Source organism: Rousettus aegyptiacus, unplaced genomic scaffold, assembly GCF_014176215.1.
Source record: "Rousettus aegyptiacus isolate mRouAeg1 unplaced genomic scaffold, mRouAeg1.p scaffold_m13_p_15, whole genome shotgun sequence".
NCBI lineage: Eukaryota > Metazoa > Chordata > Mammalia > Chiroptera > Pteropodidae > Rousettus > Rousettus aegyptiacus.
In genome coordinates this window covers 47,148,772-47,163,510 of record NW_023416290.1, presented here as the reverse complement: position 1 = coordinate 47,163,510, position 14,739 = coordinate 47,148,772, and the positions used below count along the sequence as shown (strand labels likewise).

Below are 14,739 nucleotides of genomic sequence, written 5' to 3'. Positions count from 1 at the left end.
GAGAACTCTGTGGTGGTCAAGAAGAACTTGGAAGCGGAAAACATGACAGCATAATGAACTATCAAAGCCCTTAGAAACCAGCCTTAATCAAAGAGCGGGGTGGATTAAGAGGAGCGGATAGGCCCACCATGGGAGCCCATCAGAGTCACAGGGACTTCCAAACGGTTCTGCTTTGTGTGGCAACATTGCTCCCTCCTTCCTCCTTTGCAAATACCGTGATAAAAAATAGGACTGAGGAATATTATCTATGCACCACAACTGTGCTCTAAGAGGAAAAAAATGTCAGAGTCCTGATTCTTCCCTTTTTTTCTAGGAGAAAACAGATCACTCTAATGGGAAAGTGACTTGCTCTCGAGTAGCTCAGCAGTCTAGATACCAAGCCGGTTTCCAAACACAGACTTTCTGTCTTCTGAAATCCTAACCTCGCTGTGTTCTGTTCATTTCTGTTACTTTGGAAAATGACATGTTAAGCAGAAAGTATTTATTTTCGCAATTCATTTCTTACCCTGGAGCTATGAGATCTGGAGCAGATCCCACCTTCCTAGAGCAGGACTTGACGGGTGGTTTTCAAAGTGTGTTCTGTGGAGCCCTTGGATACACTCGAGGCTGCCAGAGGGACAAGGAGTGTCCTTTGGGCAGGGGCGGGTATGTCACCAAAGCAGCTCCCTTTACGTCTGTTTTATATATTCGAATTATATAGAAAACTTGATTTAGAAAAATGGTTTTTAACACTGAGGTTTACAAAACACTGCACTAGGTTATCATGGAGTCCTGCTCACCCAGTCGATAGTGTTTAATATATAAGGCACATGCGCAAGCGTAACTCAGGCTGAGTTAACAGAGCGTGAAATCCTCCTGACCTAAGTATAAAAATGGTCCTTAATGTGCCTTCCCTCTCCCCACAACTAGAGGTAATGGCCATAAGGATGAAATTTCTGAAATCCTGAAATTACAGGTGGAACTTATCTTGGATTCCAGGTGTTAGACTTTTATTTCTTAGTTCTTCCCTTAAGAATATAAGAAAATCCCTTCTAGGAGCAGGCATTCAACCCCTACAAGTGATCAAATCAGTTCGTAACCATTTGACTGATGATGGTCGCCTTCGTCAGTTAATGTCTGCTTAATGTTTCTGAACGCCCGTGTGATAGGAAGGGCAAAGCCTTTTTCATGATCTTATTGGAAAATAGTGTTATCTTTTATTAGGGGTGAGAATTATGAGATACCCTTGAGGGAAGGGTGCGCATTTATAATGGTCTGAAGAGGCTGAGCGTGTTCCTCAGAAATGAAGATCTCTTGCTTCAGTGCCTGTGGAGGAAATGGTGCCACTTCCCGAGGCGTTCTGTTAGGTGGCATAAGGAAAGGCAGTGTGGGAATGACATGTGTTTTAAGTAATCATCTTACTGCTTTTGGTGGCACACTTGGTCTCCAGTGAACACTGCTGGCCATTGGCAAGTCACAACCTTCTTGAAACCTTGGGCAAGATCCTGGCAAGGATTCTGGGCAAGTTATTTAACCTCACATCTCCATCTCCAAAATAGAGATAATAATAGTACCTGTCTCAGAGAGTCATTGTCAAATTAAATGAAATAATATGAGTAAACCATTAAGACAACCACTTATTAACACCTCTGCATGCCAGCATTGCACTATTAAGATTCATCGAGAGGTGTCTAAAAACATGCTGTTTCTTCATTCTAAGGGCAGCCTCTTTTCCAGGAAGAAAAGAAAGCAGGGAATCATTTGGGGACTTAGGGAACAGACAGGACGATTTCAGGTTAACATTTGGTGCATATCTTTTTGACATTTGCCTGTTTGAGGCCTCAGAAGACCGCTGTCTCCCCCTCTTCTCTGGCCCAAGAGTGAATGTTAAGTACCCAGATGATCACAAGTGCCAAATGGCCAGAAAATAGCTTTCAGGACTTAGGTGAGCCTGCAGTCACCAGCCCTGTGATGCTAGAAGTTGTGGGAATCCTAGTACCCTTGGAGGCTGGCATCAACTGGGCAAAGAGGTTTATAAAATGCTGAGGCATGTGATTGCAAAGCAAACCTCAGCAGCCTGTGCAGATAGTAGAATGACTTAGGGAGAGGTCAGGGCTGTGGTTATGAGTGTCAGGCCAAAGCCCAGAACTGTGTGATTTTGTGATGGTTACCTGATGTACTTTGGCTTTCTCCATTTGCAAAAAGGGGATGATGATAATACTCGCCTGACGGAGTTGCTGTGATAGGTAGTTCACAGTCATGGTAACAAGCATGCAGTGAAAGTTAGCTGCTGCTCTTTTCCTACGTGCTGTCCTGATTCCTTTGACTATAAACAACATATATAAACAGTGTTGAATTCATCTACCTTTATTTTCATGAAAATTGGGAAATGAGTGCCTAAGGGGGGAAAAAGGTCTGGGCTGGTAAATAGCCTGCGCTTGTCTACAAGGCTGCAATCAAGATGCTCAGGTGTCTCTTATTTAGGCTTAGAGTCTCTCAAGTACTGCAGTTCATTTATTTTTCTTAAAGTAGGGATCTCCCACATTATGCTTATCAAGGAGTCATGGTATATCAATGTAGCATATAAGTAATCCTTTAATTTCCAAGCAAACGGTACAGTGACAATAAATAAAAAGGACAAATATTAAGTACAAAGAAAAAGGGCAGGCTTTCTGATCACAGACGTGGGTCAGATCCTCCCGCCTTGTCCTCCACCCCCAGCCTTTGATGGGTGACACCTGTACAACATCACACAAGTTTCTCATCAGTGAAATGAGAACAATATTTATCTTTAAGCGTGACTGGGAAGATTAAATAGGATAATACATGTTGAGCGCCTAGCTTAATGCCTGCTACTTAACAGACATTTGTTCATTTAGCAAGTACTTATGAACATCTATCCTGTACCAGGTTTGGGGAATGCAGGGATGAGTAAGGTGGTCAGTGATCTGTGTTGAGAAAAATTTGTTGCGTCCATGGAAATAGCACACCGTTTGGGGTTATCTAGTTGTGTTTCTGCAGAGCTGGTTTACAATTCTGTAAGTTATAGATAACTGATAGCACTATAAAATAACTCTTGCTATAGACACGTAAATTCTGTCCCACAGAGATTCAACTGACTTGCCTAGAGGCTGTGGAAAAGGTGAGTCTTGTCTTCCATTTCTACATTCATTTTACTCTTCCTGATCTATAAAGTGTCTACTGTTTGATCCTCCTTTGAACTGTTGTAACATCTTCCTAGTTTCCTCATTAATGAGTTAAATAAAATCTTAAACGTGTTCAATTTTGTATTGATGAGGGTCATGATTTTAGCATTTTTGAAAAATTACCCTTTAACCTCAGTAGTCCTTTAATTTTTTAAATTTATATTTTAGCCAGTAATTCCAGTGTGTTAACATTTTCTGATGCCTTTGTTTGAAGGACATTAAATCCTAAACAGAACTAACCCCCAGTTTCTCAAAAGTCTAAGAAAACTTAAGATACGTTTTAACCCATCAGCATGCAAAACCTGCAAATTTCCTATTAGAAGTTCTGAGAACATTGCATTCAGGAGGTCCTACTATTTTGTGGCAGATGTGTTTGATGTGTTTAATCGGAAGAGAAGCTGCTAGTGTTAACCCCTGCAGAAAGAGTTCTTAAAAAGGCATAAGATGGTTAGAACACCTGAGAGGCATTAAGATAGATAGATTTAAGTCATCAGATTAGGCGTGAAGGAAAGAAATTTGTCTATTTTCCTGTGCTTGCAAGATTTTTTCCCCCCAGCTTTCTGAGGCCAGCGTCAGAATGCTGATGAGGAAGCTCTCCTGGGGCCAGGTGTAAGCTCGCCGTCAACTTTTCAGATTTTCTTTTATGCGCAGTTAAGAATCTTTTCAAGTTTGAGGCATTTCAGCCCCTGGCTGTGTCTGGTATTCTTCCTGTGGTGGCTGCAAAAGTCAGCTCACCTCCTTCAGCGCCAAATCCTCCATCCGCAAAGGGTTCTTTGCCCTGCCAGCTTTAAAGATTTATTTTCATAGGTGAAGCACTCAGACCTCCCCAGAATACAAAACATTTTTTAAAAAGCTATTTTGAATGTGTAAAAGGTTTCCACGCCATTTGCTTTGTGGATGGCAGTGGGAATCCTTTTGATGTCTAGATTTATGCAGGAATAAACAGTCATCCTACAGATTTTCCCTGCAAATGGTCATATTTCTCAATGAGGTCCTGCAAAAGAGACAAGTAATACTTCTGGTCCTTTTGTGCTTCAACCACCGCCCATTTGTATCTCTTTCCCCTTCACAAAATATTCTTCTGGGATGTAGCATCTGAAATTTGGCAGATCCGTTTATGCTGTTAAAGAGAGAGGAAGCCTCTTTGTCTTTCTCAGACCTTCAGGCTGTGTATTTGCTAACATGGTTCCCTTCAGGGCTGACTTCTCTGAGCTGTCCCACCCCTTTAAACTTATGCAATGTCATCTCGTCTTTTATTATGGTGAGAGTTACCCATGGAGTTGAGCGGAGTGTGTAGTTAACAAGTGTCAAAAGAAGTGGAATAATTACTTTATGTCATGTACCTATGAGAATACTATTTAATAAAATTCAGGTTAGCCAAATAAAGCGTGGGTGCATTTACCCACCACTGCGCCTTATCTGCACATTTTCTTGTCTTTATTGGTTTTCCCCCTGGATATTATGTTCTACTTTTCTATATCTTTGTATTTTGTTATATTCCTCTTTTGTATGAACTGCTCTACATTTTTTTATTAAACTTCAAGCAGCATTTTATATCTGCTTAGGGAAGTTTCTGACATCATCATGACTTAATTTTTCAGTAACAGCTTTTATTCTTCGTTTTTAACCTCTTTTCATGGAAAGCTTACAGACATGACTTTTATTATATTCCTCAACATTCTTAAACCAAGAGTGCTGAATTTGGTTGTCTTGATGATTCAGGATAATAGACTTCTGAATGTTGGAACGTCCTTTAAGATGTCATCCAACGTTTTTGGGGGTGGGTAAAAAATACCCCTTTCAATGAGAAGTCTGAATGAAGAACAGAATATCAGCTTTATTCCTGATAAAGCTTTTCGGAGACGGTCATTTGGCTCTTCAGACGAATTAATTCGCTTAGAATTTTTCCCTTTAAATTAGGCATTCCAATCACTGGCACAACTGGGCACTGGCCCTTTTAACCGCATGACAGAAAGCAGATTACATCAGGCACACAGGTCACACAAGAGAGGATATAACGTGAGGCCGAGCTGAGCAAGCCCATTTCCTGCTTCCACGGGCACCAGATAGAGGGCAGGAGAGGCCAGGGGCATCGGTCAGGGAAGTCCTTCCACGAGGGGACAGGAAGAGTGGGGAATGAGTGTCTTCCCACCAGTTTGACCAAATGTCTCCCCGTGTGTCCTCTCCAGCATTCCTGCCTGATGACCAGCCAGCCTTTGCCAATACACCTATAGATGACATTTCATAATTTTCTAAAGCAAACTTTTTTTTTTGTACTCAGACTTTGGAGGGAGCGGTGGTTGTCATTGTAGTGGGAGTTACAGTGTTGGGCTTTCCTTCTTCCGGACTCCTCCAAGCTGCAGTGCAGGGCTCTCAAATGCCATGGTCCTTTCTGCCAGCCTCACACTCAGCCATTTACCTGGGTAATCCCAGCTTCCCTTCAGGCGTCAGTCCGGAGACCTCCTGCTCCAGAGAGCCCTTCTGTCTCCTCCTCATCTGCATTCAGTAACCTGTCCCGTACCTCTCAGCATGGGCCCCGTGGTGGAACTTGTCACATTAAGTTGACAGTTGGAAAGTTGAACTATTAGAAAGTTCTGCTGAAATTTAAGTGAAACTCATCCCTATGTCCTGTTTAGGTTCCCTGGTTAGAAAGCCCTTGGTGACAGCCTCCAGGACAGATTCTTGCTGCTAGCCCTCGGTGGAGCCATGGTGCCATGTAAAAGTTATGTTTATACTGTACTGTAGTCTGTTAAGTGTGCGATGGGATCGTGTCTAAAGAGCAACATACACATCTTAATGTTAAAATACGGTGTTACTAAAAACTGCTAGCCATCATCTGAGCCTTCAGCGAGTCATAATCTTTGCTGGTGGAGGGTCTTGCCTCGATGTGGATGAAAATGCAATATATGTGACACAGAATAACGCAAAGAGCAATAAAATGATGCATGCCTGTCCAGATGACCGTCTCCTCCTCCATTTCGGCGACAGCCCCTGCAGCCGTGGCCGTCAGCTTCCTCTGCAGTCACCGTCTCCTCTTCAGTCCAGCACCATGTCTGTCTCCTTTCTCTCTAAACAGTTCCATTCTAGCCCCTTGACCAGTCCCTTTCTATCCATTTATTTGTTAAATCATAGTTAATTCATTTATTTTTTAAAATGTAGCCACTACCATTTGCCGGGCAAAAAACTATACCCAACAACCTCAGAATACACACGCTTTTCACGTTTATGAGAATTATTCACCGTGGTATATCTATGCCGGGACCTAAATAAATCTCAATAAATTTTAAAAAACTGAAGTCTTACAGGGTATATTCTCTGACAAGATAGCAAGAAAATTCCAAATATTTGGAAACTTGACACACATTCAAGTAAGCACACGGGTGAAGAAAATCAAAAGAGTAATTAGAAAATGTTATGAACTGTAATCTTTCAAACATCTGTGTGATATAGTTATACAAGTAGAACTTAGAGGAAAATTATAGTATTAAATGCCTGTATTAGAAAAGAAAGAAGATCGGAAATCAATGAATTAAATTTTTACCTTAAGTTAGAAAAGTAAGAGTTGAAATCAGTGAGACAGAAAATATTCAAGCAATAAAGTTGCTGTTTTGAAAGTTAAACCAAATTAATAAATGTCTAGACTGAGAGGGAAAAAAGACAATATCAGAAAAGGAGATGAGGCTATGACTAAATCCATACATTAAAAGATAATAAGAAAATATGAATAGCTTTCTGCCAGTATACTCAATAGCTTAGATAAAATGAATGAATTCCTTTAAAAGTATAATTTAACAAAACTGACTTCAGAAAGCTAGAAAATCTAAATAGTCACATATCTTGTAATAAATTACACCTTAAACTAGAACTTCCTGCAAAGAAAATTCCAAGCACAAAAGGCTTTTTCCAATGAATTAAACCAGGCAAGAATTAGTAACCAAACTTAAACAAATTGTTTTAAAAATAGAGGAAAAGGGGAGCACTTTTAAACTCATTTTATGAGACCGGACTAACCATGATACCAAAACCTGACAGATATTACAAGAATGGTATAGACTAATAACTTCTGTGAACATAAACCTAAAAACCTTCACAAAATACAAATTGAATCTAGCAGTAGACAAAAAGGATATTACATCATGACATGTGTGCATGGGAATGCAAGGTTGATTTAGTTTTTGAACATCAATCAATGTGATTCACCACATTAATAGAATGAATGAAGAAAGTCAGGTGATCATTCCTCTAGCTACAGAAGGCTTCCGGTTTCAGCTCTGATATGTAAAGAGCTTGGAGGTCATCACTCAGATCTTTGCAAGAAAAAGCTGGACAAACTAAAAATAGATTTTTTTTTTAACTCATCAGAGAATCGATGCCACGAGGTACATCATCCTCCTCAAATCTGGAAAATAGGCCACATGCAGGAGACATAACTCTGAATTCTTGCTTAGCTGGAGAAGAAACCAACTTCATAATAATGGACAAAAGATTTAGATACTTCACAAAGATGATTTAAAAATGACCAATAAGTACATGAAAATATGCTCAACAGTATAGCCATCAGGAAAATGCAAATAAAACCACAGTGAAATACCACTTTATACTACATAGAATGGCTAAAATTCAAAGGACTGACCATACCAAGTGTCGCTAAAAATGGTGACTGGATCTCTAGTACATTGTTATTATAAGTATTATATGGTGCCACCTGATTTAAAAACTGTACATTTCTTTTATAGTTAATTGAACACCTGTTAAATGTTCCTGGAATTCTACTCTGAGGTGTCTATCCAAGAGAATTGGAAACACATGTTCATAAAAAAATGCCAGTCTGCCACTATCCAAAGGAGCTTTACTCAAAGTAGACAAAAATTCTAAACAACTCTTAGGTCCATCAAGAGCAAAATGATAAACAAATTGAGCTATATTCACATCAAAAACACTGCTCAGCAATAAAAAAGGAACCCAACTACTGATGCGTGCAATAACATGAACGAATCTCATATTGTGCTTAAAGGAGTTAGAAAAAAAAATTTACATACTGTGTGATTCCAATCACATGAAACTCTAAAACAGACAAAATTAACCTACAGTGACAGATCAGTGGTCGCTGAGCGTGGGGGGTAGAAGGGAGACTGACTGTACAGAGGAGCAAAGGAACTTTCTGTGCTAAAGAAAATGCTTTATATCTTTGTCAAAAGTTATCTACGTGGAACTTAAAATGTGTGAAATTTATTGTTTTTTAAAACTGTGTGTGCCTTGCAGATTTTCTAAAATGGCATACCATTTTTATTAGGAAAAAGTATAAATGTCATTCTAATCTATCAGTACCGGATATAGGATCATTTATCAAAGATGATAGATAATTAGACACACATGGTTTTTATATGCATCTATCGGTTATATGTATTTATATAGCTATATAAAGAGATTGAGTTTGAAAAGCTATTTTTTGCATTTTTTGCTGCAAGAGTAATCTGAAGATACCAGAACAGTTTTTTATATAAAAAAGGTAGAGTTTTACCAGTTGCTGGAAAGTTACCACTGACAAAAGAACAACTTTCTTGTCTTACAGAGATTCTGCTTGTCCGAACCTGCACCAGTGCATTCAAGACTTTTGGATTTCACAAATGAGTTAAAATTTAGAAAATGTTTTTGAAATAACATATAGTTGCCACCTTTGTACGTTACCCATTAATATTTTTTTGTAAATTAAAAACTACCCTCAGCACCATTTTAGAAACCAAAGGAACATACACACACACACACACACACACACACACACACAATCTCATGATTTAAGATGGAATAAATTTTAAGAAAAGAGTGCATTATTTTTATTTTTCCCATTTTCATCACAGAACAGTACTATTTTGTAGACTAGCATCAGGAAACTTCTACTCTAAAGGGACATTTATTGACATTCTAAAAACAGCCTTTATTTACTATTAGTGATGATATTTGACAGGATAAGAAGGAATCTGTCACCAAGTGAACTCTGTTGTTTCATAGGTCAGAGAACTAACACACAAGGGATAGTCTTTTTTTTTTTTTTTTTTTACCTACCCAGTTGACTTCAATACACCCCCATACACCACCCTTGTGTCACCCACTGACTGCCCACTGTAGAATTATTACAGTCAGAACAGGTGGGAACATTCGCAGGACCACATACTTCAGTTTTCCCTTGGGGGACTTCCCCCTCCCCTCCCCACCTTTGTAGGTTTTGTAATTTGGGAAATTAAGACTGGAGGGAAAGATTTACCTAGGTCCCACTACTGAGAAATGGGGAGCTCGGGCTGGGAACTAGCATTCTGAACCGTCATCCAGAGAGCACCCCCTCACTCACCGGACCCTCTGCTGCCCTTCCCCAGCCAGCACCAGAAAGCAGAGCCCAAGCCAAAGACTTCTAAGACCTGAGAAATGCCAGCGCCAGTCAAAAGGAGCATTCTTAGGAAACTTGTAACTGTTGAGCAGTCCTGCTTTAGAAAATCCCTGACATCTCTAATAATATTGCTTGTTTCTTGGAGGTTTTATATGTGCAAGAGGCTCTGCTGGGAAGTGCGTATACATGATGAGAGGCTATCCGTCAGCTTCCTAGAACTATGCCCAGAACTGTTCCGTGTTAGCAGATTAGTAGCTCTTGATCTTGCAAGGTGTTACAGATGAGGAAGGGAGGTTTGGAGTTCAGTGGGCGACTTGAGCAGTTGCAGAGCATTTTACATCAGTAGGACTGACCCGCACAGGCTGGTTACAATGAAAGGAATCAAACCTGGAAAATACTTAGAACAGTGCCAGGCCTGTTGTAGGGGCTCAATAAAATTATTAGTGTTTTGATAAGCATTTAATGAGGACCACTATGGGCCATGCACGGTGCTAATTTCAGTGAGATAGACAAGCTGGACACCATTGATTTATGGGATGTCAGACTGGGAGGGACCTCCCAGCTCCTGTTATTCACGTAACGAGGGCACACAACTTCTCAGATCACCAGAACGTGTCAAACGCTAGGTCACATTACTGTGGGAGACTAGGAGACCATTCTCAGGAGTAAGTCCAATAGGTTCCCTTGCTTAGAAGTAATCAGAGTGAGGACTTAAAATGGGTAAGACACCCTTTTAGCAAGGGTGGGTTTCCATTCCAAATCCCAGAAGCAGAATGAAGGTTTCATGGCCACAGACTCAAGCTCCTTATTCTCAACCAGATCCAGCTTTTCCCTCTTTTCTTCCTCTCTATTCCACTCCTCAAGTTTGAGAATGGCACATGATTTTAAATCAAATGTGACCAAATGTCTAACTTCCTTTGCTGCTAACTTTGAACACTGAGCATTTTACCCTATCAGAGAAAATTAAATCGATTAAGCACAATCTCTTTTGATAAGCCCCTGTCTTTTAGCTTCTGTATCTATTTGAGTCCCCCTTTTTTTTTTCCACTGATGACTGTTAATCACTGTGTCTGTTTTGTGGGTTCTGAAAGGTACTGAAGTCAGATTGCAAAATTGGAGATCCCCCCCCTCTCCCCTTGGTTTTGCTCCCAATTCCTGTTTGAACCTTAATAGGCCATGCGGCCCCCACCCTCACAGAGGCCAGGTTGCACGGGCAGAACCTGTCACTGTACTTACTGCAGGATTAGAAATTAGGCCCTTGCAGAGGCAACCTGCTGAACGGCCCAATGACTCTCTCCCTTCAGATGGCGGTGTTTACATTGATGAGCGTGATGCCAATGTCATCAGTGGAGGAAGCTAAAGCCTGTGATCATGTAATTGATTATAGTTAAGATCCTGTGGCACTATTTTAAATGAAATATGACTGTCCTCAAGAGTCCTTGGCCAGTGTCATTTTAGGCCATTGTGTTTGGACTCTCATGTTCCTCATTTTCAGCCTCATTAATATATTTTTTCAATTCTCACATTAACTTTAGGGTAATGTGGCTGTTTAATTGCTTTTGCCAACCTTCATATCTTGGATAGTTATGAAAGTGTAGAGAAAGCTTGGGCTGTCAGGCCTGTGATGGAGTCCCCTCCACTGATTGTTCTCTGAGTGTGACCTTGGCCAAGTCTGTTGAACCTCTGTGAGCCTCAGTTACCCTTTTTCTAAATATAATTATGTTCATGTGTAACTTACAAAGTTGGTAGTACTTATTCTTGCTGTTTTTGATCTTGTACGGACTCCATAATAAAGTTCATAAGAAGCAAAGGAGAATGTAGAAATCACTTTGCAAGTGGTAAAGAATTATTTAAATGTATCTATGTGTGAATATCTCTACATACAGGTATCTGTATATAACTGTGTGCATGTGTACTTTTTGTTTTCATTAAGAGTATCTCAATTCTCTAATTAGGACCTTAAAACCTTTCAGTCAGTTTCTATTTTCCCAGCCCACACAAATTTTGCTTTGCCCAATCCTTTTTTTGAGTAGTAATAATTATTCCAAATAAATCTCAGTTTATCTCCCAAACATATACTTAGCATCGATCGCTCCTAAGATATATCTTTAGCAGCTTTGAGTATAAAGAATTCAGAAGATTTACTTCTTACCGTTAAGGAAATTATTATCATGTTGAGGAAAAACATATTTCTAAAAAATATTTATTGAGTATTTACATGCAAGCACTCCAGTAAGTACTTTGCGTACATTATTCAATTTTATCTTCACAGTAACCCCATAAGGTAATATTATTATTATTATTATTATTCCCATTTTGCAAACGAGGAAAGTGAGACTCAGAACACTTAGGTATCTCTCGTTATGTCACACAGGACTGTAAGTAGCAAAGTCAGGATTTTACCCCAGGGCTGCGTGAAGCCAAAGCTTGTGTTTTGACCTCTGTGCTATGAAAGATAGCATCTTAGAAGCAGGAGTGAATGAGGCAGAACCTCAACATGAAGGATTTGAGAAGGAACTGATCGATACCTATGAGTCTGGTTGATTGGGAAATCTGCTTGGAGGAGGCTGAATTTATCCTGTAGAATTTTAGAGGAGAAAGCCCCTAAAACATCAAGTTGTATTCATGTATTCTGTTTGGCCCTCAGGAAAATTTAGTAGAAAATATAATAGCTTTTGAGCCGTGGCCCTCACCACTCCCAGTAGCCTCAGACCCTGCCTTTCCTTGGGTTACCTGCCGGAGCCCGAAAGCACTTGGGTTTCCAAATCCTGAGGAGGGAACAGAGACGGAGGTGGAGCTGGATCGGAAGCATGCATTGAGAGCTGCATTAGAGAAGGCTTTGAATGTCAGGCTAAGGAAATTAGACTTTCCTCTCTTGAATGTCATTCAACACCCATTAATGATATAGCGTATTTGATGACAAGTGAAGTGACAAATTCGAAGCACTCTTGGAAAAAAATCAAATAAATGTGCCATGAGAGAGATCACCAATGTATGAGTTGTTGGTTCAGGTAGATCCTGAAGCTACTGGATATTTCTTGCATGCATACGTGTGTGTATCTTTTTTTAATATTTACTGTTAAGGTGACATTAGTTTGTAGCATTGCATAAGTTCCAGGTGTGCAGCATTCTCAGTTGGCATCTGTAGTACTTACATCATGTTCCCCGCCAAAAGTCTGGTTTCTATCTGTCGCCTCACGATTGAGCCCCTTTACCCATTTTTCTCTCCCTCTTCTTTTCCCCTCTCATAGCCACCCATCTGTTGTCTGCCTCTGCATGTTTGTTTTTGTTTTGTTCATTTGTTTTTGTTTTCATATTCCAAAAATAATTCTTTTATCTACACCTAGCTCGTTCCTTTTCTGGATCTCCAAACGTGGTTTCATACCTTTCTGGATCTCCCTTTCACAAAGCCTTCATCCTTCTCATTATTCTGAGAGTCAAGATTAATAGTGATGAATTTTCTTAACATCCTCCTTGCAGTATTATTTGCTTTTACCCCTCCTAACCTGCCTCCTTTACATCCCTGAGGAAGAGATCTCTCTCTCCCCCAAGGATAATACCCTAACTGGTGCTCCTCTCCCTCCTCTCACACCAGAATTTTGTTTGTCTGTTTTTCCCTTTCTTCTGGGTCTTCAGACTGGCGGCCGCCAGCTTCGCATTTCATTTTGAAAACATTCTGTATCCTGCGCATATCCCCTCCGGGCTGTTCTTACTGCCGTCCATCCCTCTGGCCTAGGTTTAAATCAGACTTGACCAGGTCACTCCCTGCTTAAAAAGACTTTGATGCCTACTGGCTAAAGTCCAAATCCTTAATCTTGGCATCCGAGGCCTCTCATAAACATTCCTCGGCTTCATTTTAGCCATTTCTCATATCTTTCCTATCCTGATGGTTACTGCAGTGGACCACCCTCATTCCTGCTCCGATACCCATCTAGTGAACTTCTGGTAATTTTCAGAGACTAACTCAAATTATTTCTTTCTTGCCTACCTTTCCTGGGCCTTTCTAAGCAGAATTAATTTTCTCATTCTATGTTTTCTGTACTTTTATTTATTTATTTATTTTGCAATGAATGAATGACAGCTATTATTAATATTACAACACTTATCATATCTTATTAGCATTATTTGGTTACATGTTTATCTTCCTTCCACCAGCTCAGAAACTCCTCTAGGGTAGAAAAGCATCTGATTTTTCTTACTATCTCTTAGCAGTGTTAACCTAGTGCCTGGCATAAAATAAGCATTTAATAAGTGTTGATTGGATTAAATTGAGTTTGTTCTTCCTTTGATAGGCTTAGCACTGAACTTAAAGCCTTTCTTCATTTCCGTTGATAAGAATACTTTGATCAGTCCTTCATGTTCCTGATTTGCCTCCTTTTCATGAGTTTATCCCATCCTTTCCTATCTGCAGCTTCTTATATTCCGTTGATGTTTAACGTCTGTCTTCTTGTCTCTTTCTTGGAGAAGCCTCGTTTTCCTTTTTTAAAGAACTATATGGGAACTGCACTAAGTCCCAAAGTGCCATCTGTAAGTGTAACTCGAATGACAAGTTCTTGAAGTTTTGCAAGAGCCGGAGTCCCATCTTCCTGTCACAGAGGTCTTCCCAGGAATGTTTTGGCAGGCTGTGTTTGGGTCTCTGCTCCGTGCCGAGAATGATTGGCACAGTGTTGTGGAAGCTTGCTGGGCCCACTGAAATTCAAGACACAGGTGTTATGTTGTAGGGTGGAAAGAATATCGTTCATCTGAAAAATTTGTTTATGGTAGCAGAGCATAAGTACAGAATCTGTCACACCATAGGTACTTTCTGCTCATTTGCCTGTTTCGCAAGTAACCAAGCTCAATACAAATAGAGCATTATTGTTTCAGACATCCCAATGTCTGGCTTATTCCCAGACCTTCATGGCAAATTAGCTAACCCAAGAGTACCTCAGTGACATTGACACTATCTCAGAGATCATAATTTACACAGAAGAAATGAGAACAGTGTGAGGCAAAAGTATGAAATTGCTAATATTGAACAATTTTGACCAACAAAAATGGCAGTTTCATTAGGTTTCCCATAATAGTGGAATGACGTACCTTGAATAAAGGAGATAGATAATAAGTAGGGTAATGTTTTTGAGAGTCGCCTAGTGTACAAGGCACAGTGTTAAGCACTTTTATGCATTAACA

General features: G+C 40.0%; 1 protein-coding gene across 5 annotated transcripts in view; it reads left to right on the top strand.

Moving 5' to 3' along the window:
* SAMD12 (sterile alpha motif domain containing 12) overlaps positions 1–14,739 on the top strand; it is a 343,905-nt gene that overhangs the window by 146,419 nt on the left and 182,747 nt on the right. The gene's annotated exons all lie outside the window — the stretch shown is intronic.